Raw genomic sequence first — 24,817 nt, 5'->3', positions numbered from 1 at the left:
TTCGACAGACACGACCCAGGTTGTTTTGTGTGCATGAAACCAGAAACATGCCTATTTCTTTTTTAGACACAGGCTCTAGTCTGACGTTTTCTTCAATAAATACAACTTCAGTGAGAGCCAGTAATTGCAAGGTCCACTATATATATATATATATATATATATATATATATATATATATATATATATATATATATATATACACGTTGGTATGAGAATTAATCTATGTTGAATAATGTGATTTCTTCATCCTTGTACATCAAATTTCAGGTCAGAAAAACAGCATCTTGTAATAATGTTGCAATGTCTGCAAGCTTTAATGTTAAATTTCCACGGGTAGTGGCTTTCCTTCGCAATGAAACACCCGTCTTTATGGAATGTAATCATGGACCCAAATTAGCAAAGTTGACAAAAAGGCTACACCCGATACGTCTGATTGGTCAGTCTCTGACACGAATTTCATCAAATCATGTTGCTGAATTTCAGATTTAATTTAAAGTCAATGTCTAAGATATGTTTTATTACACACACTAAAATAGAAGATTTGCATATTCGTGATATGGATGATGTCGCTGATTGCTTCCTTTTATCCAGTGTAAAGTGTTTGTTTTGGGATTTTGTTTTGAGTCCACATAAAATAAGTTGGGTTTTTTTCCCCTCACATTCCGAGTTAGGCCTGGTTACCTAATTGTAAAAGCAAAGTTTCATATATCTTCCTGGTAATCTGTTGTAGTTTTATTTAGAGCAGCCTTACGGGTTACAGCCAAAATCCTACTTTAAACACACAGTATATACACTACGTACTGTTACGAATACAGTGTTTGCAGCCCCCCTCACTTAATTAAAACTAAACTAAATTATTCTGTGAAACCATAACTAAAATTATTCACGCATACACTGGTGAATTAATTGAAATCAGATAAATGACCAGGATAGGTTGTCAATGTCCATTACAAGACCAATGGTCACATTCAATAATAAGACCGTCTGTTGTTGGTTGTTCCCCCACCCCCTTTTTTTTTTCTTTCTTCTTTTCAGTGCTCAGGATTCAAGGAGAAATATATAACGCAGTTCGAACACTGAAACACTTTCTGATCGGGGCCCGGAGTGGCCGATTGGTCTAAAGCGCTCTCCGTTACGGATTACTGCCATCTCACCTCTGTCTGCGTGGGTTCGAGTCTCAGATTCGGCTAATGTGGGTATGTGAGAAAGCTTGCCAGTAGCTTCTCGTAGGTCGGTGGTTCTTTCCTAGGTTTTCCCGGGTTCTTCCTCCACCATTAATACTGGCCGCCATGTATAGCCTATCGTGTGCTGAAAAATGGCGTTAAACCCCACAACAACAACAACAACTTTCTGACCATAAACATTATGTGTCAATGCCCATTACATTCGATTGATGTCAGCCCGTTAATGAAAATTAATCACAGTTCAAATAATGACGAATCACATCATACCGTTAGTGAAACAAAATTGCTGTGCAACTTCTGATAACCCTAACCTACCACTAACAGCTATCTTTCATATCCAGCCGCACTGGGTGTATTTTCGGGAGAGGGGCAAATCTCCCCGATATTTGTTTACTTCACATTAATAGTCTCAGTTTAGAAGCAAATTTCTTTGCAAAAGATCTAAGAAAAGTGTACCATCGCCGGTCGGTTTAATGTTATCTAAGTGTGTGCACGTCTTTCTGCAAGCTGGTCTTAGTCTGAGTTAAACAGTTCGGTCAATTTTCTTTACGTTTAGATCGATGGCCTAAGCACAGCACCCTCAGCTTTACGCAACCTTGTAAACTGGTTAATTTCACGTTCGATAACTCTGATTAATATGTCCTAATTTTAAAAATATACACACGATGCCCTCTGAAATATCATCATTCAAAAGTTCTTTGAACAACCATTGAACTTCTAATGTCATTTTTGCTAAAAACGTCATTTGCTCTCAATAATAAAATGTTGAGAGAGAGAGAGAACATACGCCACCTACCGAATACTGTTTGGTTGGCTTACATATCATTCAATTTAAACACAACGAAAGTGCAAATTTATATCAACGTAATTTAACGGTGTAATCCGATTATTGGTGCATGCAGCAACACCTTTACCTCGTTTTCACGTGTAACGACAGTTAGTAAAATTAATCATTATGAAACAAAACTCTCGCATCCGCAGGCGTCGCTTACTGCACAATCTTAGAAGGGTGCCATTGACTAATGACAGTCTATTTTCGACAGATTATCAGCGGGGTAATACAATGAAAATAATACACCGGCCAAGCAAACATATCGACAAATATACCCATGTTAACAATCACCCCTTATTTAATTCCGTGAATATCAGCTTACAAAGTTGGGATGAATCAAAGACTGCGAATATTTCATTGCTTTCCTTCGTTATGATAAATCAAATGCTCCAGCCCCTCTTCTCATCTTTCTATCTCATATTTTGTTACTTTCTTAAAACAAAGCATGAGTCCCTTGATCGGACTGGTGTTATACTAACGCAAAGGAATTTCCTGGAATCCAAGTTAAGGCCGTTTCATGTCACTGTATCATTTTTAATCGCCGATTACAAACAACCATCTGAATATATATATATATATATATATATATATATATATATATATATATATATATATATATATATATATATATATATATATATAGTGGCACAGAGACGCAGAGAGAGAGAGAGAGAGAGAGAGAGAGAGAGAGAGAGAGAGAGTTACTAAAACTAACTTTTTCCAGATATATCCAAAACCTGGGTCTGATGAAACTATGTATATACGCGCGCGCGCGCGTGTGTGTGTGTATGTATGTATGTATGTATGTGTGTGTGCGTTACCATGCTTACACGCCAGCACATATATATGCTTCGGACTGGAGAAATCAATGTATGAGTGCTGCCTATCAACTTGATCAATGAAATGCAGATAAGGCGAAATATGGTTAGAATTTATTTGTGCGTGTACCGTGTTCATAAACTCAATGAAATGCAAAAATGCAAGCAATGTACTTGCACCCCACCCACCCCCAGTCCTGTTAGCTGAAGCGGTATCTTAAACAAGCGTCCTCTTGCTAATAAGACCCTCTGCCCACAGCAAGCGAAATCAATTATCCAATGAGATAACTCGTTAAGTGACCTGTAAAGTATCCAAAAAAAAGGCAATTTCCACGATGTCCAAAGGCATCGACTCCGAATTTAAAGTTGCTACAAAAATTGGAGACACTTGCGTACGACACATATCGCTATGTACTGAGGCAGCTATCTCTAATCTCTAAATCTGAATTTAGCAAGAAATCTGACTAGATCTATGAGGCGATGTAGCGTGAAAAAAGCTGGTTCAATGAGAAATTTCCAATCGAAATTTCGATGTCGTATGTCGAGAAATCCAATATCACGTGTTGGATCAAATTGCATGTCCTTACAGTTTCGTTTTCTAGATCGAGATTTTAGATTTTATATGTTGAATTATACAGTGGTTGTTTAAAATTCTATTTCCTATGTCGACGTTATACAGTGTATATTTTGAATTACACAGCGGTGGTTGAAATTTCAATATCATATGTCGAGAATCCCTAATTCACACGTTGAATGTAACTGTTTGTGATGAAAGTTCCATTTCATATAGCGAGTATTTGGATTTCATCTGCTGAATTTCAAAGCAACGAGAAGCAGCCTCTTTGTTTAAAAATAACGCGGTCCGTTCACGAGAGCGACCTCAAGCAATGAAATTCATAGTAATAAAATATCAATTCTGACGAGCACAATAAAATAGTCCAACCACCGCTGTGTAATTCAACAGATACAATCTAAAAACTTAACATGCGAAATGGAATTTTCAGTGTAATCAATGTGATTCAAGATATTAAAATGAAACTCTCGACATATGACATTAAAATTTCAACAACCGCCGTGTAATTCAGAAGATACAAACTATAAACTCGACATTGGACTTCGAATTTTCAACCAGCGCTGTGTAATTCAACAGATGAAATCTAAATACTCAACATATGACATGGAATTTTCAACATAAATTCTTTTAACCAATATGTATTTCACAGTAAATTAGGAATTCTCGACGTATCATTGAAATTTCAACCACCGCCGTGTAATTCAAACGACACAATCTAAAACCTCGGCATAGAAAATATAACTTTCAACCACTACTGTTTAATTCAACAGATACAATCTAAAATCTCGACCTAGAAAATTGGAACTTTAAGGACAAGCATTTTTGATACAACACGTGAAATTGGAATTCTGGACACATGACATTAAAATTAAAACGGCAACGTTCTGATTGGACCAGCTTTTGTCTGCTACGGCGCTTCATATAGATCGGTTGCTTTCAGCTTCATCATATCAGACAGAAAACGGAAAATAGAGTTTCAGCTATCTAAATATGCCAACATAGTTTGATCATGAATCGACGACCATTGGCTAGCGAACACGATTTAGAGAAAGTAGCTATTTTATTCAGCTGCGGCGCGAGGAGAGATGGGGCCGTTGAAGGGGCGCAGCCGCGACCTTTTTGTGGTTGAACATTTTCATAGTATTTTGCGTCAGCATGGGTGGGGGGCAATTCTTCGCAAAACATATTCAGGAGATGGGGTATGGGTGGTAACTGACACACAAAAAATATTGTTTGTAGTAAAATATTATTGCAATTACAAAAAAAAAAACATAAAAGGCGCCTATAACCCTCGGGCGTCTAAAACCCTCGCGCAGCAACCGATTCTGCTAAAGAATTATGACTCCTTAAATAATGATAATCAAGCGACAAGAGATGCAATAAATAATACTTGTACAAAATCTGATTGACGTCTGGCGAGCAAGAAATATGGATTCAAAATGATATGCTTACATAATGAACAACCCTATAAAAAAAGGAAGGTAATATTTCTTGCTATTTTCAAGATTTGTTTTACAACAATGGTAGATGAAGCAGGCACGACAGAACCGGATTACAGAACTGACCATTTTTAGGTCCAATTAACTAATTCTGGTGAAATAAAAGAAAAACCCTAGAACATTTTGGAACTTTAACAATTCTCAACTGAAAGATTTTGAATACATAACACTCGTTACTGACGCAATTCAAGTTGCAAGAACATACAAGTCTCATGCACCGAATTATAATTCGGATCAAATTCCAACTTCCGAAATGCGATTCTCCATTAATGATCGTGAATACTTGTGCTAGAAATAAAAGGTAAAACTATTTCCTATGACTTGCAATTAATGTACGTCAAGAGCAACTTGAATATCAAATTATAAATGAGATTACTATTGTAGATGAGGCAATCGATATCATAAACTATACAAATAAGAAATGAAAAAAGGCGAGTTATATATGAAATTCGTGCAAACAATTTGAAGAAGAGTGAGAGCTAGAGCAAAATGGACTGAAATGGTGAAATGTTTTCAAAAGATTTCTTAATTTAGAAAATATAAACTAAACAAGCAAAATTATGCCAACTTTAGCCAAACACGCTGGAACATTTACAAAAAAAGTCATGCTAAATATGTTAAAAGAAATTAAACTGCATTATGAAAAATAGTATTTTGATCACCATTTATCCGATTGATCTTGAAGCTTTAAAGATGTTTGGAAAACAGTGCAAGTCTTACAAATAGGCCTCATAACAGTGCATGTCTACAAATAGATTTCATAATAACAGTGTAAGTCTTAAAAATAGGCCTCATAATAAAAGTACAAGTTTTACAAATAGGCCTCATACTAGTATGTCTTACAAATAGGCCTCAAAATAATAGTGCAAGTCTTACAAATAGGCTTCATAATAGTATGTCTTACAAATAAGCCTCACAATAATAGTGCAAGTCTTACAAATAGGCCTCATAATAGTATGTCTTACAAATAAGCCTCACAATAATAGTGCAAGTCTTACAAATAGGCCTCATAATAGTATGTCTTACAAATAAGCCTCACAATAATAGTGCAAGTCTTACAAATAGGCCTCATAATAGTATGTCTTACAAATAAGCCTCACAATAATAGTGCAAGTCTTACAAATAGGCCTCATAATAGTATGTCTTACAAATAAGCCTCACAATAATAGTGTAAGTCTTACAAATAGGCCTCATAATAGTGACATTATATTTTATCAATTATATTAGTTGACACAATTTAATTATCTTGGAAAGAAAATCGCAGTACTCCGACTACCCGAAAATTTGCTATATGTATGTTAACTGTTGTGTAAGTTGCTATCTAAACACTGTATTTAAAGAAGGAGATTAAGCTTAACACTATACTTGACAACCTGTAAATAGCATTGTGTTGTCATTACAAAACTTGTTGATTAAAACAAGTATAGATACTGAAGCCTACAATTTACTAGCTACACTACTGACAGTGTAGACAGGGGTAAAACAGGACGCTAACACCCGGGGCAAGATGATTATCATAAAGAGCTAGTAAATATAAAACACACACAGTCTACAAACCAAGCAATATTTAGTGGGTAGAAAAATTACGAAAAATTCAAACAGAAAACAACAGCTATCGTGAAAATTCAAAGATGATTCATGGTAAAACACGTACCTAACAAATTAACGTATAATAGCAAATCAGGAAATAAAATGGCATATTTTGTTTACTGTTGATTATAATACGAACTTTTTCCAAATGTTGGATTTGGCCGGAATATCTTTAACGACATTCCTTTTAGCCCCCATGCTGGCAAGTTTGACACGTGTCAAACATGATCAAAGGTCCATAAAATTAATTATATTTCTAATATTCAAAATTAATTTGTGACAAATACAATTGCTTTTTAAAGAAGAGAGCAATACGTTTTGGAATCATTTTCTCATGCAAAATGAAAATATGTTTTTGATGTCATTAAACTGGCAACATTACTCGGAAATTGCGGTGCATTACTTATTGACGGAAACTACCGAAGTGTGCAGTGAATAAGTACAGTGGTATGTACCACAAGAAATAAATTCCGCGGTAAACCGGTATAACGGTAATATAGCGCACCACTAATATTTTGTAAGAGCAATCAATTTTCCTTTAATACTGGCCAGCTATAATCAACTCAGAATGAAGGTCTGATAATTAGTCTCCCTAATGGAGATAGGCCAATACAATTTTAAGAAACTGGAGATCCGTTTCTTTACTTAATGTTTCATACAAACTTTAAGGATTAATCAAAGTGTATGGTAAACAGGCTCACACCTGTACTTCCATTAATTAGTGGCCAGTCTTTTTTAAAGACATATATATAGGAGGACATAACTGCACTTTTTTATGACCTTTTATTTTAGTCGAAATATGCAATGAAGACGGGCTTTGTCTTATGCCTGAATTCGAAAAAGCATTTGATTCTGTGTATTAATAAAAAATTAAATTCTCTAAATTTCAGCAAAGGCTTTAAATGCAAACTTTACAAAAATATAACGAATCTTGTGTCATTGCAACTAGTCAGTTTTTATCAAGGTTTCAAATAAAGAGAGGATGCAGGCAAGGCGGTCCCTATCCCCATGCATTTTTCTTGTATGCGCGGAGATGTTAGCCCATTTGATTGAGAAAAGTCAAAATACTAAAAGAAATTCTTATTTCACAATATGTGGATGACACTGGTCTCACCCTTGGTGGCTCCGAGAAATACATCGATACAACACCTGATTTTAGTAGGAAAGTTATATCTTTTGTTACTGTGATCAAAAGATCACTTAGTCCATAAAGAACAAGAGTTCATCGAAGAGATAGTCGTAGTACTGTCCTAAAGTAATTCAAGAGAAGATTTTTTTTTCTCTAACTACTTAGTAAAACCATCTTGGATATGTTTGAGCGATAAGATTTTCAAATTAGTTGCTGAGGTAGCCATACTCGATGTTAACTGCCATCCATTCATTTAGGACAAACGTGACACAAATCATTGCAAGCCGCAAGTGATAACCCGCTCTTCTTCTTTATCACCCGTACCGCCTAAGCAAAGATTTCCTCGTTTCCATTAAACATCCGTAAACCTGATTAACGATATACTGCGAGCGTGGGGATATTGATTAGCTTTGTTATCATTAATCTTATGCTACGTGTTGATGATCGAATAAACAGTAATACAAGAAAGAGTGAAAACAACAAGCTTTGAAAAATATAACAATTTATTTCCCTGGAAAAATACTGTAAAATGTTATTTTTTTAAAAAATAACTTATGGTTTCCAGAATAAAATCCAAGAATAATCCACGAATAAAATTTTAGAAGTCCTAATAATAAAATGTTCTAATGAATTCAAGTTCGAGTCCCGATGAAGAATCTAAGATGGAAGGCGATGACGTATGCTGTATCCTGTTCAATGTTGTTATCTACAGTTCCTTGTAGAAACACAATATATAATTCTCCGGTTTTGGAAATCCAAATAAAATTTTTAAGAAATGTCTTTGTACACGAATTCTGCATGAACACAATAATATTTCCAGAGAAACGAATGAATCTTTTAGAATCCAAATAATCTTAAGAAAATTTCACATATGAATCAAAAGCTGGCTAGAACAGAAGGAAACGATTTGACATCAAATGCTTTTAAGCCCAGACTCACCAAATCTCTCTCCAAACATCACTATTAATAGTAAATAGAGGATCACGTGATCATGTTTACATACAAACATGACGTACCCCTGTATGCCCTTAATAAGAACCAATCATTTTACTCCGATAATAAAATTTGTTTACTTGACCATCAATCAAGGCCAAGAACTAAGTCAAAAATGGAAACAGTGCTTCTAATATTAGGTATTTATTGAAAGATTCAAGTCAAACTGAATTTTCTGGAAAATATCAAATTCCTAGTAAACAAAATCACATTAAATTGAAATGTAAAGAAAAAAAAAGATTCCAAAACCCACAAATAATCAAATCAAACACAAATTCAATCAAATATAAATTAAATCAAGTATACGTAACACTTCCCCCCATAAAGAAAAAGAAAGATTTATATGATAAAGCTTTCTTTTTACCATAGACTAATTACGTATGAGGTTAAAAAGAACTCATAAATTGCACACAGTGTACATGAAAAAATACATTGTTATACACGGGAAAGTGCGTCTGCTATTAAATTATCTTTTCCTTTGATGTGCCTGATGTCATAATTATATTCATGTAAGAAAAAAAATCCACTTTAGTAGTCTTTGATTTTTATTATCCATCTTGCCGATGAAAGTAAGTGGGTTGTGGTCACTAAACACAATCATCGAAGAAGGAGCTGAACTAAGATAAAGTTCAAAATGTTACAATGCCAATATCAAAGCCAAACATTCCTTCTCAATTGTTGAATAATTTCTTTGATGCTTATTTAATTTCTTAGAAAAAAGCACACTGGATGATCAATACTGCTCCAATCCCAACATCACTTACATCAACAATCAGTTTAAATAATTGGCTGGCATTTGGAGCTGTAAGAACTAGCGCGCTTTTAAGTATGGATTTCAACTTGACAAAAGCCTCCTGACATTTTTCAGTCCAAAGGAACTTGTTTTTCTTACTCAATAAATGCGTCAAAGGTTCAGCAATTATAGAAAAATTGGAACAAAATTTTCGATAATATCCGGCCATATCTAAAGATCGCATCAGTTGTTTTTTATTAACAGGCACGGGAAATTGAGAGACAGCCTTTACCTTAGCATCTATAGGTTAAACTTGTCCATGTCCCACTATATGTCCCAGAAAAGTTACACTAGCACGGCAGAACTTACTTTCAGATAAATTAATTGTCAAACATGCATCAGCGAATCTGTCAAAGAATTTTCGAATTGTTGCTAAATGTTCTTTCCAGGTGTCGCTGTAGATGATTACATCATCGATGTAGGCATCACAATTGTCTAGAGCAGAGGTGACCATATTCATAAGACGTTGAAAAGTACTTGGCGACCCTTTCATACCAAACGGCATCACTTTATCTTGATAAAGTCTATCTGGAGTCAAGAACGCCGAAAGTTCCTTTGCTCTTTTCGTTAGTGGAATTTGCCAGAATCCTTTCAGAAGGTCAAGTTTGGTCACACACTTTTCATTTCCGAACTTATCAATGCCGTCATCGATTCTTGGTAATGAAACTAAATGTCACAATGTTCACCTTCCTATAACCAGTGCACAAAAGGAAAGTCTTATCTGGTTTCGAACAAGTATGCATGGTGAACTCCATTCACTTTTACTGGGCTCTATAAAGTCATTCTCCAGCAAATACTGAATTCTTTTTTCAAGTATTCCTGTTTGAGAGGGTTCGTCCTGTACGGGTGTTGTTTCACTCGTTTGGAATTTACAATTTCTACGTCATGGAAAATTTTGTTTGATCTTGTAGGAACGTCTGGAAATAATTGCTCATATTCAAATAATAACTGTTTAAGTTCATTTCTTTCTTGCTCTTGCAAATGTGAAAGTTACATGTCCAGATTTTTCATAAGTTGTGAATTCCGAGGATTTGTCACTCCAATACCAGTTGAATCCGATGACATTCCTTCACTTAAATCTTCACTCAGTGGGCCAGGTAAACTAAACTGATTGCAATGTTTAACCTTGCTATCCCTTTGAATATACTGGTACTCCTATAATTTATTTAGATCCCTGGAGCGCTATCATTATAGTTTAACTCATTCATTTCATTCTTAACTTTGTATGGGCTGTAATACCTAATACCTAAACTGAAGAATAATTTGAAGAATGAGCAAGAGAGACAGAACTCTATTACTAGACTCAAACGTTCTCTCCATTGAAGTTCTGTCAAACATTAATTTCACTTTCAACTTGAACTGATGGATGCCAGATTCAAGCATAATCAGCTGGAAAGTTCCATGCCTAAAATTTGACCCTTAACCCGCCTGAACAGATTTGGGAAGGCCAAATAGAGCATAAAAACTATATCAAAGCTTTTACTATTGTCTTAATTTTAATATTCATCAATGGAGTTCCCTCTGGAAACCTTATTGGCGCATAAAGTATGGTCAACAAGCATTGGTTACCTGACTTGGTTTTAGGTAAGGGACCAACACAATCTACCATAATTCTACTAAATGTTTTGTCAAATGCAGGAAAAGGTTGCAGATGAACCTTAAGTGTCTTCTGATTGGCTTTTCCTACCATTTGACAAATATGACAAGATTTAAAGTATTTACCAATATCATTTTTGATTTGTGGCCAATAAAAGTGAATCAAGATCTTGTGATAAGTCTTATTAATCCCTAAATGACAAGCCAAAGGAGTTTCATGGATCAGACAAAGTATTTCCTGTCTGTAAGGTTTTGGGACTACAATTTGATAGTTCACTGACCACTCAGCACCAGCAGGTACCTCGGGAGGTCTCCATATCCTCATACGAATTCTATTTTAATGAAATAAAAGACAGGAACTTCAGTAGCTTAAGTTTAACTAATGGCCCTTTGAAACAAACAGGAGATCTCAGGGTCTTTTTCCTGTTCGACAACTTGTCGTTTATCACCCTGATTAGAATAAAGAAAATGAGTAGTTAAAAGAGGACCACTGTGATCAATATCTTCTTATTGATCCAAACAAGGAGGGAAAGTGACATCATCAAAAGCCTGACAAATACATGTTTCAGCTATAGGAAAATACTTTCCTTATCAACGTCATTCTCAAGGGCATTCTTTACCATAGCTCTGGTAACCGCACAAGCTGGGAATAAATCAGTGAATTCGTTTTCAACTGGATCGACTTTCTGATCCAAACAAGGCTCGTCAGTTACAAGTGGATTTACCACAACCTTGTCGCCAGTTAGTTCGTTGCCTAGTAATAAATGAATGCCCACAACGGGTAAAACATACACTGTGCCGACTGTCACGGGTCCTGAGACTAAGTCTGAAGACAAATTTACACAATGGAAAGTAACATTAACAAAGCCGCACTCTACTCCCTGAATAAGAACACTCATTAAAAGAAGACTTCTCAGAAAAAGGCAAAGTACAAGACAATAAAAGACTCTGAGAAGCTCCCGTGTCCTTAGTAGTTTAATTGGGATATGATTGGCCGAATCACCCAAAAGTGATATAGAACCCTTCCATATGAATGGTTCATAATTCTCCATAATAAAATCAGACTGGGGTTTATTAGACCCAACAAATGTATTGCTTTCAAGACATGACCGTGACCTTGGCCTCTTAGAAATAAGAGCATTTGGTATAGGTCTGTCTTGATTCTGATGCCTGTATATCAATTTGTAGCAATCATAAATAAAGTGTCCTTTCTTGTTGCAATAGGTACACGTAGTAAAGACAATGATCTTTGATCACGCTAATCTGAAGCTCAATTTTTAAACTTTGTGCCAGTTAAGAGTTTTAGAAGGGTTTGTATTAGGCTTAAATACTTTTCTGCCAGAAAACTGCTGAGTGGAAGTTTTATTTACAAAAAGAACTTTATGAGTTCAAGAATACTCAGCAGCAGCACGAGCAGCATTTTCCAAGTTTGCAATCTGATGCTCATCAAAATAAGACTTATTGTCACTATGGACATAGTTCTTGAACTCTTCAAGTAATAAAAGTTGTTTGAGACTTTCACAATCTTATTCAACTTACTTGGCTAAGCACCGTCTATCAAATAACTGTACTTTTTCTCTAGCAAATTCGACATGAGTTTGTCTAGCTTTTTTTATTTTTATAGTTTCTGAACCTTTGCCGATAAGCTTCAGGGACTAACTCAAAACCCCTTAAGATGAATTCCTTAACCACATTATAGTCACCATTTTGGTGAACCGACAGTGAATGGTAAATATCACCAGCATTACCAATACGTTCACAATGTAGTTGTTATTGTTGTTGTTGTAGGGTTTAACGCAATGTTTCAGCACATGATAGGCTATACATGGCGGCCAGTATTAATGGTGGCGGAACAACCCGGGAAAACCCCGGAAAGAACCACAGACCCACGAGAAGCTACTGGCAAGCTTTCTCACATACCCACATTGGCTGCATCCGAGACTCGAACCCACGCAGACAAAGGTGAGATGGCAATTATCCGTAACGGAAAGCGCTTTAGACCACTCGGCCACTAGGGGCCCCTCACATTGTAGTAATTGAGTCCAATTCTCCCTTGGCCATTTCAAATTGTCAGCAACTTTTTCAAAGCGAGTCAAATACTTGTCTACTTCTCTTTCTCTGAAAGGGGGTACTAACCTAATATTCTTTACAGCATCAAAACTTAAATTTGTATTTGAAATGGGAATGTGCTTTTCACTTGCCAGCTCCATTTCGTTTATTCTACACTGATATTCTCTCTCTTTCTTCCTTATCTAATTGCATTTGTTTTTCTTGTTACTGCATTGTTGCGTTTGTTTTTCTTTCTTTACTGTCTCTCTCTCCTCTTTCTCAAACTGTAACTGCATTTGTGTTTCTTGTTACTGCATTTGTCTTTCTTTCTCTTTTTCTTGCAATTGCATTTGCTCTTTCTTTCTCTAACTGCATTTGTTTTTCTTCTTTATCTTTCTGATGTTCCAGCTTCCTTAACTCCAACCCATCTTGAATTTTAATTCTAATTTCTTTACTTTTATGTCAGCGTCTGATACACAGTTACGGATCAAATCACTTTTATCCAAAACATTCTTTTCTACCAAATACTGGAGCAAAATATGTTTTATTTCTTGCTTCGTTAAGGAAGCCTTTGCCTCAGAAGGAGCATATTTTCTGGCAAGTTGAGTAAATTCATCTTTTTGAAAAGATCTAGTTGTTTCTGGGTAGGTGTTGAAAGAAATATAAATTAAATCAAATATACATAACACGATACTCACTAGATTTTTTACTGAGTGGATATGGACTGAGTCATTATTTGTTTTTCTGGGTGGATATGGACTGAGTCATTATTTGTTTTTCTGGGTGGATATGGACTGAGTCATTATTTGTTTTTCTGGGTGGATATGGACTGAGTCATTATTTGTTTTTCTGGGTGGATAAGGACTGAGCCAATACTCACTAGTTTTATGAATGGATACAGTCATCACTTGTTTTACTGGGTGGATAAGGACTGAGTAAATAATCATTAGTTTGGATGAATGTATGTGAAATGAGTCATTACTTGCTAGTTTTACTGGGTTGATAAGGACTGAGTAAATAATTATTAGTTTGGATGAATGTATATGAAATGAGTCATTACTTGCTAGTTTTACTGGGTTGATAAGGACTGAGTAAATAATTATTAGTTTGGATGAATGTATATGAAATGAGTCATTACTTGCTAGTTTTACTGGGTTGATAAGGACCAAGTGTAATCATCTGCAGAATTTTACAGTTTCCAAAAGAGAACTTATTTTTGATATAATACACCCAAAACAAATGAGATACGTTGATGAATTTCCTTTCTTGTAACTGAAATCATCTATCTATAATTGCCTATTCAACATTCAGACACTGAACGTGACTCGTTTGAGAAAAGAAACGAAGTTTTACATATTACAGAACAGCACGCATATATCAATCCTGCATGGAAAAGTTTGACGACAAAATGGAATCTATGCAAACATCTTTTCGAGGTTTATTCATTTTGCAAATCGTACTTAAAATTCTGAATAAGTTCTAAATATTTCCACACATAAATTAAAGCCGATATGCCTTGATGCATGTATGACCTACCGGTCATACTCGTTTATAAGACAAGTCTAATTACAAACTGCACAGACCCAGATCTGCCGTCACATAATGTACCTGTAGATCTGGACCTGTATTTGTTAGGAGTAATCAGGATAACAACATAATATACCCTGATCTGCAGGAGCGTTTAACTTCGGCATATCAGAATCTTGTTGTTTGCAGTTCGACTCGTCTTATAACCGAGTATTACGGTAAACTTCTTAAAAGCTTTTTGTGCCGTATATTTAGCGGAAAAAACGTTCACTTTGTAAAAAGTACGATTACACATCTATTAAGCAGAACAATTTAAAAGGTGTTAATACTCTACGTTGGTGAAACAGTTATATGTTTCCTAACTGATTTATCAGCAGATAAGTAAGATAAAAAAAAATATTCACTTAAAATCACAATAATGCAAACATTATTAGATGAAACGAGTAAAGAAAATAACTGGTGTACAAAACTGTTTGCAGTAACACCGTTTAATCAAATGTGTGTATAGATATGTATGTGTTTACGTATATAATTCGGTTTGATTTATTAACAGTATTTTGTGTATTTTCTTCTCTTGTTCTTTCACTATCATTCCTTAAATGACTTCAGTCACCTTTTAACTGTCAAGATCTGACATTTTTGTCTCCCTCTTTTTTCCGTTATAAATTAGCAAATATTAAAATCCATACTGGGTTTAGAATAAATATATAATACCTTGCATTAGTGTTAATTATTGTTCAGTAACTCGTACTTACGATTATCTGTGAGCTATGGTTCCACGACACGCTGTTATCTATGCAACAAACAATATATAATAAAACTTATGCAGTATTTTTTAAAATTAAAATTCAGGACAGAAGTGATAATAACATTTTAAACCTGGACAGTATCTAGCCATGTTCAACGCCAGAGAACATTATTTTCATTTAGAATAGCAACATATTGGTCTACTTGTGTTATAGTAAAAAAACATATTGATATACAAAACAAAAAATCCATGCCATCATGCCTACACCCGTTCAGAAAGAGTACAGGGGATAGTGATAACGAGATTCCTAAGATGATCACAATGAAAGACATAATGGATGTAAACGGCCATGCATTTAGGACCAGCTTTTAGGAATAAACTTCACGTCAATAGAATCATCAGTTCTGAAGGCGTGGCGATAACAAGATTTCAATATTGTTCCAATGCCGGTTATATTGAATGTCATATTGCCAGCATTTTCAATTAGGACCAACTACACATAACAATGTTAAGATGCCTTTAAGTGGCTCCATGTGGATATGATCATCTGCTCAACAGGAGCAACGATAACAAGATTTTCAAGATGGCCGAATGGCCGTCATATCGGATTTTATGGAGGCACTATTTAGTTTTTGAACCAACCAGACATCATACGAATTCTTTGTGAAAACTACATTTCAATACGACAGGAGGAGGACGGGTGATAATCAATCTGATTCAAATGAGACATCCGGTGTCCTACGTGAAGATCTGACAGCGACCGCTTAGAGGTCATGTTCTGCTGACCTTTGAATTAGCCAATGGAAATGCAGCTTTCAAAAATCTGAAAGTGAATCAAATCGTTCGGTACACATTGATGCTCTTTAGCCACACTTCTCAGTCTCAAAATGTGAAGATAAGACTTCATCTGATTGGCTTATAAAATTACTGATTATGGTAATAATACAGGTTACCACAAGACAACCTCTTAGTGGTCGCTGTCAGATCATCATGTATAACAGTGGAGATCTGTTTTTAATCAGATTAGGTAATAACAGTATTATCAAAACGCGTCGTGTCGACTGCACAGGATGTAATTAATATACGCACCATTTTATTTTCTTGAACTGAAATGTTATATACTGATTCATTTGTTCATTCATTCATTGCAAATTTTACGGAGCACCAGCACTATAGGGTTAAAAAGCCCACCAAAATGTTTATATGATACAGACTGGTATATCAATAAGGCTCAATACCAACGAGTTATAACAGGATAAAAACAAAGCGATGAGATTTTAAGGATAACAGATGAAGGCTTCTGATCAACGTCGAACGTAAATGGTGTGTATCACGGATAATAAGATAATACACTTTAACTTAAATAGATTTACACATACACAGACGTGCGCGCTTATACTGGGCAAACATATTTTGTTGTTTGTGTGTCAAGGGAGGCAATTGTGTTTATTTACAATATTTCGAATTCTTTCGTCTATATTTAAACTGTCGAAAATTGCCCGCACACAGGTGCAGTTAACACTTTTTAATGTTCTGTATCTGAAACCGGGCAACACTGAGGACATGTCATTCTACTCATTAACTGGTCTGTCTGCATGTATGCGTATGTATGTATGTATGTATGTATGTATGTATTCGAAATAATTAGTGTATACTTTATGTTGTGCTCTGTTCCAGCTCTGTTCCAGTTATATCTACTATATAAAATGTTGTAACGACAAAAATAGGAATACTAACCTTAAATAAGTGGATTTTGACAAAACGTGTTTTTATCTTCATGGTACTCCAAGCATTATAACTCGCTAGATATGCTAAGCACGGTTGATCTGTTACTTAAAACGATGAACTTAAGTCGCTTTACCAACAACTGACAGGACACAGCGGAAGCGGTAACATTATCTATCAAGTGCGACATTGTAACTTACCTGTTGTATTTTGTTTTGGTTTTTTATTTTCGTGTTTAACACGCCATCTAGAACATTTCCTGTGTTAATGCAAATTGTGTTTTCAAGGCGTTTGTGATAATTGTCCAGAACACATGTATGTATTGTAGTAAGCACTTATTTATGTACATATATTTAATTCTGTCTCTACTCTAATTTCTTGTAACTTTGCTTTTCAACCTCATAGGTATATATGTATGTACGCATGCATGTAGGTATGGTCTTTTAATGCACGTCAGCAACAAAAATTGTGAAATATTATCGAATAAAATATAAGTTCTAAATTGTAAAAATAAAAGTGCACATAAATGTTGAGGAGCAAACACCCTTCCAAATAAACATAAATTTGTAAGTATTCGAAGACAATTTGCAAAGACTGGAGTAATTCATTAAGAGGTCGAAGTTATATAAACTGCAAAGGCCTTGAGCTTCTCACCGTGGTACATGACTGTAGTTTCTTAATTTAATTAACATTTAATGTTTTAAAACAATTTAACTTGTATCTTACAGAGTGGAAGTCGATATGCACTGTGCGCGCGCGCACGTGTGTGTGTGTAACACGATCAGCACAATACTGCATTATCCCAGCAATTTGTTCTACTTGAGCGATGCAATTCTCCAGAAATAGGTTTGATGTTCAGAAGCTTGTTTGGAGTTTTCATCCCACATAATTTATGAAAAACGTATGAAGAGCATACCGAATAATATTAATATAATATGAATAATAAAATGTGATTAATATAATATTTTAACTCACCATAAGGAATTTTCCATTCAGAAAACAGGGCATTGCAGGACATCTTTAGCTACTTTATCTGCCCGTTTTTACCGCACCCCACCCCCAATACCAGTGTGATTAGGCAACCAAGAGGGATTAATATTTTTTCAAGATTGTATAAATAAACCATGTTTCTGTACGCGTTCAGAAAAAAGAAAAGAAAAACGGCTAGCAGACGTTGCACCATCGTTGGAAGAAGGTTCTTCTCCTTGATCCTCCTGCGGGGTCACCGGATGGTATATTACAGGATACGTCTAAACCAAATACCCCGTTGGGACCCCCGTATCTCACAGGGACCATTCTTCGCGATCTACTCCTTTGACATGTTCTCGGAAGCGAATCTGACTAAACGACTTTTTCGCTGGGCAAGAATACAATGTGGAGGCAGCAGGGTATCGTCTGGCACGATCTGCAGATCTTCTCGCACAAACCCAAGTGGAATTTCCAAAATGGTGGAGAATAAGACTAGGCGCTGCTATTACGATTTTAGAAATCAACAGCTCTTAAAGTAGTGGTACTAAAACAGTCACTCGTCATGGTTAGTTACACCGCTCCATGATGCCCGGGACCCGATGGATGGCAGTTTCTCCGCGTCGTACGAGGATGCCACACCAGCCTAGGAGCTGAAATACAGTTGCACAAGATCTCTAGTCCAAGATAGACCTTCAGCATCTTAAGCCACTTGAGTCAATTGGTGTCAGCGCGGCGGCAACCTCAGCAGTATTCTTGCTGGTCAAGGGTTCAGTCGCCTTCTAACGTATGGCCATGTTTACAGCGGTCAGAGTGGAATTGTACACGCACTGGTAAACGTTGTCTGCTGCACAAGACGTCGGTCTGGTGAACCTCGTTAAAAAGTTGATACGTTAAACTCTGGTTGGCGGATCTGCGCGGTGTCCATCAGTCCATCTCATACGAGGCCCGCGATCGCAGCCAAAAGTGTAAGGTGGGCCCATCTAGTCCAGAACACCTCGACGCTGCAAATAGGACCTCAAGGGCGGCAGCCATTAGTGACTATTATCATGGCGGAGATGATCGCACTCGTCAACAACAGAATCGTGGTACTGGTTAACAGCGCCTGCTACCTCATCGACATCCACCTGGAGGAGCCTCGCCTCAGTCATGTGTGCGTCGCATCGAATATTAATCTATTTGGTTCGTTAACGTGGCGGGTCCGTGTCAGCGCCACACCTAGCAGCGTGCCTGGCGTCAAACTTCGATTCAGTGCCTTCAGAACCTGGACGGATGTGTGGCTGCAGATTGGCTGTCACCTTTTTCTGCAGAGAGGTGGTCGAATGGGTGAGCGTTAGAGTTCAGGGGCCTCCGCCGTTAGCCAGGCGGAGGTATACACTAGTTGCCACCGGTTTCGATGCAGCTTATAAAAGCTAAATGCACGCCTTTGCATGAAGTTTAGAAGACTAGTGAGTTTTGATAGCATCAATCTTGAAATTGTCTGATCCTTTAACACATGGCGAGGGTTCATCAACGTTTGAATTGTTTAAAATGAAGAATAGTTACATGCTTTGTTTCTCCTCGTAATACACCAGCTTTTGAAATTCTTTTAAGAAAGGAACGCCTTCGCTTAGTTTGCACACAAAATCGTTTAGCTTGCTGAGTTTAAGACCCTGGCTTTTTGTCAGGCCTGGCCACGTGAAATTGACGTAGAAAATACATTTAATGATAATGAATTGAACGTGTTCTTTACAAATATCAACACGATGCGCATGATTCGGATATTTTGTAACTCGCAAACTGTTAGCGCCCTCAATAAGTGAGAGCTTGAAGCTCCAAACCTAACAGTGCATCACACGCTGTATGAACTAGACAGACAATGGGATACGTCCAATAAGTAATTTCCAACCTACTTTTTGCCCCCACAATATCCAGATCAATATTAAAAATGGAATACGAACCGCTTCAGTTTAAGCAATGTATCTGTATATGCTCCACTGCGCATGTTTAAACTATTTTCCTAACTCCGCCTTTTATTGTGCGAAAATAATTAACCCGAATAATTATTTTTCCACTTTCAGTTCGCTGCTAGAGGACGCTGACTTACTCCAATGAGGAAATAATAACCATACAATAATTTCCGGCCTGTCGCGTTTTTACTGACTCCGTCTTCAGGCGTTCATGTAGCTCTGAGGCAGAATAAAACAACTGGAGAATTCGGGTCAGATACCTAGTTCTAATATGACAAAAAATGATACATTTCGGACAATAATTTTTATTTATTTCAGATACATTTTGGGAAATCTTTTTATTTCTGATAGATTTTTGGACGATATATCTTTTGACGATAGTTTTTGTTTGCATCTGCATCTTTCAACATTTACTGGCATGTGTATGTATCGCTATAGGGTGGGAATCTCAATAATAGCTCTGTTATGACTCGGGGGGAAACACCTTGATAGGGGGTAGGGAAGAAGCCATGGGTTTGATACGCATATCACATTATGACGTGTTAACACCTATGTCACTCATCACATTAGTTAAGTCTCAGAGAAGTGTTGCCAACGACTGTAGATATCTGAAATATATGTAATATCCCCCCCACCCCCACCCAAATAACCGAGTCGACATACAAATTCCCGAAAGCTTCTACACCCATAGAACAATCATTGACCGAAGTTTCACTTGTCTGATTTTAATGATGAAGTGGGGTGTTTTAGGGTATTTCACACACACACACACACACACATATATATATATATATATATATATATATATATATATATATATATATATATATATATACGTTTTATTAATAAATGTTAATACGTATATTTTTTGTTTCTCAAAGACGAACGCGTATTGTGCGTAAAGAAAGACATACACGTCTCCTTTGCCCACTAAATTTCCTTCAATTTCAATAACCACTCTTGAAGTTTAAACTAGATAAAACCATGTTTCTGAATTCATTTCATTTTTCAGAAACATCATTCGGTAAATCTGCCGAGCAAGAAACAGAATCTTTCATAAAGCCGCATCTTTCCAGTTCTTTCACAGATTGTATATGATATCCCCCACCTACATACAATGCCCTGTTATACCACCAGCCCCAATGGAGATGATTGGGATTTAAAAATAAAATAAAATTAAGACCAGACCTGATATGCAAAAATAAGAATTACAGCTATTACAGCCAAAGGTTTGGAGTTTCTGTCTCGAAAGAATACACCAGGCATTTAGTCCGTTCTAACGCAAGCTCACACTTGTTTGTAATGCTAGTCGAACTGTATGTGTGCGTGTGTGTGTGTGTGTGAGAGAGATAGATTTGGATTTTAACGTAGCTTTAACAATTTTTCAGTCAGTTCGCTACGATGTATGCAGTGTGGCAGTTTATAGCGATGTTTAGCGCTGGGACATCATGCCCCACCCAGTCACATTATCCTGACACCAGGCCGACCAGTCCTAAAACTAACCTCTTAATGCTGAACGCCAAGCGAAGCAGTTGTAAGTACCATTTTTTATATCTTTGGTGTGACTCAACCGGGGTTCGAACACGCGACCTCCCGCATCTGAAGCGGACGCTCTAAACTAGTCGAACTGAGAGTACGGGTTATACAAAATTCGATAAACTTTACACCCATAATCTGGGTATATTTCCCCGTGTGAATGCAATTTTATGTAATAAATACAATGTAATTACAGTTGAGCAATGTATCTGAAATTCGAATTCAACTGAAAACTCGACACATTTGTAAAGGAGCTACAGTTGGTAGGGCGCTGGATTCGTAATCCAAGAGTCGCAGGAACGATAGCCGCCCAGGCCTGTTTAAGACGGCTGTTTCCATGTTTTCCTTGGGAATGGCACCTGGCTCCAATTTTTGCGGCATGACATTGTCAAAAATGTGGTATAAGTGTTGTTTAAACCAATAAACCAAACTATTTTTGTAAGACCTACTTAGCTGTGTACAATATTTCATCATTACACTTTCGATGCTCACGTGAACCATAGATGTTAAAAACGTTAAAATTAAAATAAAAAACGTAAAAAAAACGCATTTTTTCTTAATAAATAAAAAACGAAACAAAAACGTTCCAGTAGTTTTTAGGCAACACAAAAATCAATATTTTACTTATTTACACGCTACATACCAGTTTTAAAGTTTCAGTGATACAAATATGAAAAAATGTCAAAAGTTTTAAACCGTAGTCCAGATAACATTGAAATTTTTTCACTCAATGTCGTTATCACCATCTGACTGATCTGACCACTATATGGTTTCCTCCATATAATTTATATTAATTTATATTGTCCAGCAAAGAAAAAAAACGTAAAAAAAACGTGGTTTTCGAGGTAAAATAAAAACGAAAAAAAAACACGTTTTTATCATCTATGACGTGAACCATCAACATCAATGTGTATCATTACTGTCGTTACTCTATAATATGTAGGGTTTGCGCTATGCACACACACACACACACACATATATATATATATATATATATATATATATATATATATATATATATATATATATATACTTACAAAAATAATAGAGAAGAAACAAAAGTCGAGATTCGAAGTTCGGATACAAACACTGGTTCAAATTTGTTTTAAAATTCATCACTGCTTTATATGCCAGGTAAACATTAGGTCAGTAATCTTGTAAGAAAACATAATCGCTTCTTACATAAAGTACCATCTAGACTTTTAGTAATGGCTGATTATATATTCATGCAAGACGGTTGTTTACAAGTCAACCACTATATCTTTAATTTGGTGGAGCTGTTAAAAGGGGGTCACTTCAATTAAATTTCTTCAATGTCAATAATGACCTCATTTAGTGAGTACTCTCTCTCTCTCTCTCTCTTAAATACTACTACTACTGGACCGCTCAGGTGGCCTACTGGTTAGAGCGTCCGCCTCGGATGCGGGAGGTCGTAGGTTCGATCCCAGGCCGAATCATCCCAAAGACTTACAAAAGTGGTACTACCAGCTGCCTCGCTTGGTATTAAGAGGTTAGTGTTAGGACTGGTCGACCTGGTTTCAGGATAATGCGACTGGGTGGGACATCATGCTACATGTCTGCGGCATGATGCCCCAGTGCTCGACATCACTATAAACTGTCACACTGCAGACATCTTAGCGATATGACTGAAAAATTGTTAAAGCTACGTTAAAAATCAAAATCACACACTACTATTAGTAATAATAATAATACTAATAATAACAGAAAAAAAACCCTCAAGTTTCATCAATTCTGCTAACATAAACGTTGATTTAATATGTATATGTGGATCGTGACAGCCAGAAATACACATATTTCTAACAGCCAGTGGGGTGGGTTCATAAACTCGTTTGACTGACTTGATGACTGAAGAAAGAAAGAGAAAGAAAGAAAGTAAGAAGGAAAACATGGGAAAGAACTGGTCGCCACTAAATGAAACGTAAAGTGTAAGAAAGTGATTTATTTCGTGCTTGCAACACAGCAACACAAATAGGTCAATTAATGCCTAAGCAATAGTGGTGTAAAGAAACATCATTCCAACAGAAAATATTAATGTGACATGTAGGAATCGTGTACATGTATTTAAGAAAAAAATATAGAGAACAATACATTGAATGTTACACGATAAACATAAAAATAAACAGGGTGCGGAAAGGACTATTATAACAAATAATCATTCAATAATAAGTAACTTACGTAAGTTAGGGTATATTCCTCTCTTATTAATTCAAAGCGAGATGTACATAATGTATCTCCGTGTTGCACATATCCATGGAGGATGATTTGTTGCCGGCCGGCGTCTTTTCAAACACTGTTATTAATCCCTCCCTTTAAGGCACAAGGAAGTACACATAAATACAACAAAGACAGCGCAAGTTTTTATCCTGGGTTTACTGTATATACGACGAACGAACAAACAGTCTTTGTTCGCTAATCACAGTCTATCAACCGATGAAGTTATGAAGCAATGGGTTTTACGACAGGAAACTGTGCTGTTAAACCAGTGTGCACTCTGGACTATTTGAATGGTTGGCCAGGTTAAAAAGTCATAACGGCTCTGGGATATCCCAAGTAGAAGTGAACCATTCGCATGTACACATGCCTAACGATAGGCTACATAGTGCTACAAAGACTTGCCTGTTATTTGAATCAGGCCTGTATGCTGCTCGTTGGAAGCAGCGCATCTATGTACGAGTCAGCCACTGCTGTCAAGGATATACGTACAAAACGCGCTTTTGTCTGTGCTCTCTCTACCTCGGGCCATCTGTTGAAGCTAGTTGCTGAAAACGCAGGGTGCTCCCCTTGTACAAAAATAGCATAAACGTCACGGTAGAGCGCGTGGTTTAGGAAATACCTTATCATACCGGTGTGAAGGTAAAAAAAAAATACAAAGTTTATTTAACAAGAAATTTGGATCATCTTGGATTGCTCTATGTGTTAAATATTATTCCGTACCTCATTGCCTCGTATAGTATAATCTAGTCATATTTATCGGATTGGGATATTAAGATTACATTGATGATTTTGTTTGTGTTTACACTGGATATAATTCTTTAGAAAATAAGGTTAATTGTGAGAAATGAATGAGTTATGTATATAAATACATCTCTTATTGTAGTCTTAAAAGTGTTGTTATCACAGAGTAAATAATCATGTATGCGTCAGCATTGCCTTTTGCGACGCACACACACCGGAGAAAAAGAGAAACTAGCAGTATTATAAAACGTATTATAACGTTTTAGACAGGTTATTCAATGCGATTTTTGTAGGTTTGTCTTTGATTGCCACCAAAGAATAAGTAGTCATCTA

The 24,817-nt window shown here is 36.3% G+C and overlaps 1 protein-coding gene across 1 annotated transcript in view; it reads right to left on the bottom strand.

Annotated features, from left to right (window-relative positions):
* Positions 1–24,301, bottom strand: part of LOC149776325 (adenylate cyclase type 1-like) — a 285,595-nt gene extending 261,294 nt beyond the window's left edge. The window contains exon 1 of the mRNA XM_089942825.1: positions 23,705–24,301. The gene's annotated coding sequence lies outside the window, so the exon portion shown is untranslated. The remainder of the gene's footprint in view (positions 1–23,704) is intronic.
* Between the last annotated feature and the right edge of the window lie 516 nt (positions 24,302–24,817).

This window comes from Sinohyriopsis cumingii, chromosome 18 (genome assembly GCF_028554795.1).
Source record: "Sinohyriopsis cumingii isolate HCF-2022 chromosome 18, ASM2855479v2, whole genome shotgun sequence".
NCBI lineage: Eukaryota > Metazoa > Mollusca > Bivalvia > Unionida > Unionidae > Sinohyriopsis > Sinohyriopsis cumingii.
This window is presented reverse-complemented; position numbering and strand designations above follow the sequence as displayed.